Source organism: Procambarus clarkii, unplaced genomic scaffold (genome assembly GCF_040958095.1).
Source record: "Procambarus clarkii isolate CNS0578487 unplaced genomic scaffold, FALCON_Pclarkii_2.0 HiC_scaffold_1353, whole genome shotgun sequence".
NCBI classification, from domain to species: Eukaryota; Metazoa; Arthropoda; class Malacostraca; order Decapoda; family Cambaridae; genus Procambarus; species Procambarus clarkii.
The window spans coordinates 1-5,239 of NW_027190381.1; the positions used below are offsets into that span (position 1 = coordinate 1).

General features: G+C 43.9%; 1 non-coding gene across 1 annotated transcript; it reads right to left on the minus strand.

The window, feature by feature from the left end:
- Positions 1-4,539: 4,539 nt before the first annotated feature.
- On the minus strand, positions 4,540-4,658 carry LOC138362153 (5S ribosomal RNA). Its single transcript, XR_011227449.1, has one exon. It is a non-coding gene; the product is annotated as a 5S ribosomal RNA (ribosomal RNA).
- Positions 4,659-5,239: the final 581 nt, after the last annotated feature.

Sequence of the window (5,239 nt, forward strand, 5' to 3'; positions counted from 1 at the left end):
CATCCGAGGCTTACCTGGTCGGTCTCTTCGAGGACACTAACCTCTGTGCCATCCACGCCAAGCGTGTCACCATCATGCCAAAGGACATTCAGCTTGCTCGCCGTATCCGTGGAGAGCGTGCATAAGCTAAATCGACCACCCTAGTATACACCAAACTCGGCCCTTCTCAGGGCCAAAATATCCTTCTAAGGAGATTTCAGACATTCCTAGCATAATTTAGGTGTCATACATACATGTGATATCAATAAATCAAGTCATTTGTAGTACAACCTGTTCTCTTACAAACAAAAACCGCCGTCGCTTTTCACTCTTATGCACTGTCAAGGATCACCCCACCCCCCCCCCCCCCAAAATAAAAATTGTCATACTGTACTAGAAATAAAAGCAGCTTGTATAAGTGACATATACTGTCCAGTCCTGTTTTATTCTGTTTTCGGTCCTCTGGCTTAATCTGTTAAGTTAGGAGATGACATTTTAAATTAACCGTTTTCTTGACATTTTCAAACCTAAGAGGGTGGCCTGCATAGTAATCCTAATGTGGAACATAACAATGAATCTCTAATCTCTAGAAAAAGATACCGAGTGCTTATATGTGTTGAGAGAGAGAGAGAGAGAGAGAGAGAGAGAGAGAGAGAGAGAGAGAGAGAGAGACACACAGACAAGATAGACAAGACAGACAGACAAACAGACAGACAGACAGACAGACAGACAGACAGACAGACAGACAGACAGACAGACAGACAGACAGACAGGCAGGCAGGCAGGCAGACAGACAGACAGACAGACAGACAGACAGACAGACAGACACTGAGAGAGAGAAACACACACAGACAGTTTCATAAATATTCTCATTTTATAGCTATTTGCTTTCAGTGACAGAGGTTTTTGTTATAATAGTATTGGTGTCTAACACTCACAATCTCTTTAGAAATTAAAGTGTGGCTCCAATGGAGCCGAGTTTGTTGGTTTGAGGCCAAGCCACCACCACAGGGCAGTAAGTAAGCCGTTTACTTGGAGGAGGTGTACTTGGTGACGGCCTTAGTGCCCTCAGAGACGGCGTGCTTGGCCAGTTCTCCGGGCAACAGGAGCCTTACAGCCGTCTGGATCTCCCGACTGGTAATGGTGGAACGCTTGTTGTAGTGGGCCAGGCGAGAAGCCTCGGCGGCGATGCGCTCGAAGATGTCGTTCACGAACGAGTTCATGATCGACATGGCTTTGGAAGAGATACCAGTGTCGGGGTGGACCTGCTTCAGCACTTTGTAGATGTAGATGCTGTAGCTCTCCTTCCTCCTGCGCTTCTTTTTCTTATCGCCCTTGGCAATGGCCTTCTGGGCCTTTCCGGCCTTCTTGGCAGCCTTTCCAGATGCCTTGGGTGGCATGATGATGCTCGTGCTGGCTGGCGTTGCGATACAATAATGAACTTTTGCGCGAGGCGAGCTTTCCTTTTATATCCCGCTCGCGACTCAGCTCAGAGCGGGTCGCGTGGCGGAGCGCGCTGATTGGTCAGTGGCGGGCTCCCTTGATCCTGAGCGGGGTATATAACACGAAGCTCGATCTGCGGGGCGGCATAAAACACCACAAACCCACAACAGCAGCAGCAATGTCAGGACGCGGCAAGGGAGGCAAAGTGAAGGGCAAGTCAAAGTCTCGCTCCAGCAGGGCCGGACTTCAGTTCCCCGTGGGCAGAATTCACCGTCTGCTGCGTAAGGGCAACTACGCCGAACGCGTCGGTGCTGGCGCTCCTGTCTACCTGGCAGCCGTCATGGAATACCTCGCTGCCGAAGTTCTGGAGCTCGCCGGTAACGCCGCACGTGACAACAAGAAGACCCGTATCATCCCACGTCACTTGCAGTTGGCCATCCGCAACGACGAAGAACTCAACAAACTTCTGTCTGGCGTAACCATTGCACAGGGAGGTGTTCTTCCAAACATTCAGGCAGTTCTTTTGCCAAAGAAGACAGAGAAGAAGTAAGCACTTCTGCCACCCACCACGACAAATACCATAACCAGGCTCCATCCGGAGCCACACACACTTTAATAGAGAGATTCAAGTAGACAATCAACTTTCAAACATTAATAATAACATTTATATTGATTTCATTTGGAATGTGTACATAACAAACAAACAAACAAAACAAAAATTATAGGGGATATTCAGCATCACTTGGAATATTAACCAATCATATAAATCCAATATATATTTTATATTTTACTTTAAGCGAGGAATTCATATTCTATTAATTTTTAATCATACAAATGAACAAAAGCAATTCTTCACTAGACGTAATGAATGAATAAATGATCAAGGTTTTAATGTGTTTCATGAATATATATATATATATATATATATATATATATATATATATATATATATATATATATATATATATATATATATATATATATTAATACTTGTGAACCAGAATATGTTTGAGCAGCAGCGATCGTGCCTGCCATTGGCCGAAGTGCAACAATTCAAATAATTTAAAGGGCCTGCTCGGGTATATAAGAGAGGCTGGGAGACTGGGGCCGGTGGTGGGTGATGGGTGATGAGTGATGGTGTGGTGTGGTATGGTGTTGTTAAGAGTTGATTTACGGCCAGCCAGCCAGCTGCAGCCAAGGCAGGGCAGGGCAGGGCAAGGCAAGGCAAGGCAAGGCAAGGCAAGGCAAGGCAATAACAGAACAGGACAGGACAGGACAGGCAAGGCAAGGCAAGGCAAGGCAAGCAGGCGGGCGGGCAGGCGGGCGGGGGCGGGCGGGCGGGCGGGCGGGCGGGCGGCGGCCAGCCAGCCAGCCAGGCAGGCAGGCAGGCAGGCAGGCAGGCAGGCAGGCAGGCAGGCAGGCAGGCAGGCAGGCAGGCAGGCAGGCAGGCAGGCAGCCAGCCAGCCAGCCAGCCAGCCAGCCAGCCAGCCAGCCAGCCACTCCCACTTTGTATTTATATGCATTCAATTTATATTCAAACATTATATATGTTAAGGGCCTAGTTTTAGTGTTTATTTTAAAAATGACAAACATCGAGTCGTTTTACCAGTCCTTTAGCGTTAACAGTGATGCATTTTAAAACTGAACAGAAATCACCTTTTCTGGATATATCAAATATCGAATCCGCTTAATGTGCCTACAATTCAATCATTCAAAAAATACATAATTTACATCATGCCTTTTCATAGAACAGACAATAAGATTTGAGACAATAAGAACTTTACTTTATAACTAAAGTTGCACAATTATACCAACTCTATGGTGGCTGGGTGGTAAGGTGTGTGGCTGGTGTTTTGGAAGTCGCGAGTTCAAACGACCCAATGGGAGTACTTTTTTTTTTTGCCATACAATCTTCCTAATACTATTATGTAGGTGTGTGTGTGTGTGTGTGTTTTTATTCATTCTTTGGTTTTATAGATGACATACATATTGACTCCTTTTACCGGTCCTTAATTAGGCTCTGGGGAAGCAATGGTGGTGGTGCATTTAAAACTAAACCAAAAATCACCAGTTCTGGACGCGTCAAATATCATATCCGCTTAATGTGTCTACAACCTAATTACTTAAAACTACACTATTTAATTCATTCATATCATGTGCATATTGGTCATTATGCTCATACAACCGACATCAAAATTTATTTTCATTATTAGAATCATACATTTCATCAAGTAATACAGATACAAAGAGATTTTCTTTCTGAGAAGACCGTTAGTATTGGCTGGCTGGCAGGCAGGCAGGCATTTGAGGGTTATTATTTCGCCTGTTGATTGGGGGGAGGGTTGATGTGTTAGGGGGTTTTCGGTTAGGTGTGGTGGTGGTGATTGGTGGTGATTGGTGGTGATTGGTGGTGGTGGTGATTGGTGGTGAGTAGTGGTGGTGGTGGTGAGTAGTGGTGGTGGTGGTGGTGGTGGTGGTAGTAGGTGGGAGGGGGGGGGGGGGGGGGGGGGGGGAAGGGGACTGATGGTCTGTGGATTCCTTCTCCGTACCCCTTACATATAAGCAAAAACATGCCTTCCTGTGGGTATAGAAACATTAACACAAATTATATATGTAACTGATATTGTAGCCTTTTAAACAGAAAAGATTTGTACATACAAATACTTTTAAATTATCATTTATTTGTGGAAATGGCATTTACGTCATTAAATTGATACCTCAGCATCAAGCTTGTGTCCTGCAGCTGTGGTCCAGTGGTAAAGTGTATATAAGTGATGCGTATTCTTGGAGTTGCGAGTTCAAACCCGGATTAAGCTATATATATATATATATATATATATATATATATATATATATATATATATATATATATATATATATATATATATATATATATATATATATATATATATATATATAAAACAACATGTTTTGTTTTGGTTGTTTGTTTTTGTATAAAGCCTCACACACTATATTAAGCGAGTTTGTTTTAAACATGACATACATATTAATTCATTTTACCAGGCCTTATTCCACACAACTCCGTGAATTTCCCGTGGAGCCAGCCATTCAAACAAAAACAAACGAAACAAAACAAAACAAAACAAAAAACATTATTGCCAACAGCATTTGGTGTTCCCAGGCGGTCACCCATCCAAGTACTAACCAAACCCAACGTTGCTTAACTTCGCTGATCGGACGAGAAGCGGTGTTCTCAACGTGGTATGGCCGTTGGCATGAGACTGCCTACACATTGTGGCTAATAACCAACTCTTTTTAGTCATCACGGCAGGATACGGACCTTCTTGTGGTGTCTTAATGGTAATTGTATCCTAACATATTTTTGTCTCCTTGGCATGGATATTTAACATCGTTTATTCAGTCTTGGGTTTATGTTCTTTCGCCATTTACAGACATTTTACATCTACCTACTTCCTCAGCCTGCCCTGCCAATTTCTAATGAATTTGTGGATTTTCTTTTGTAATACATACATGTGTGTGCTCATCTGCTCTTCAGTTTTTATGATATTTGTCTCATCTGTCCTGCTTTATGATACTTTTACAAAGAACATGAACAAATGCTTCTATTTTAGAGAAGATATGGGATCCAGGTTTCGGAGCCGTAAAACCAACCGTTGTGATTGGTGGACGAGTTGCCAGGTTGCAGCTTCTGTACCGTGCCGGCACATAAATAGGTTCGGCTCAAGCGGCGGCAGCATCATTCCCCCGTGACTGTCTGAGCGTCTCTCATCACCTTGGTTATCTCATCATCATCATGGTAGAAGCAAAGCCTACCAAGAAGGCTGCGGCTGCTGCT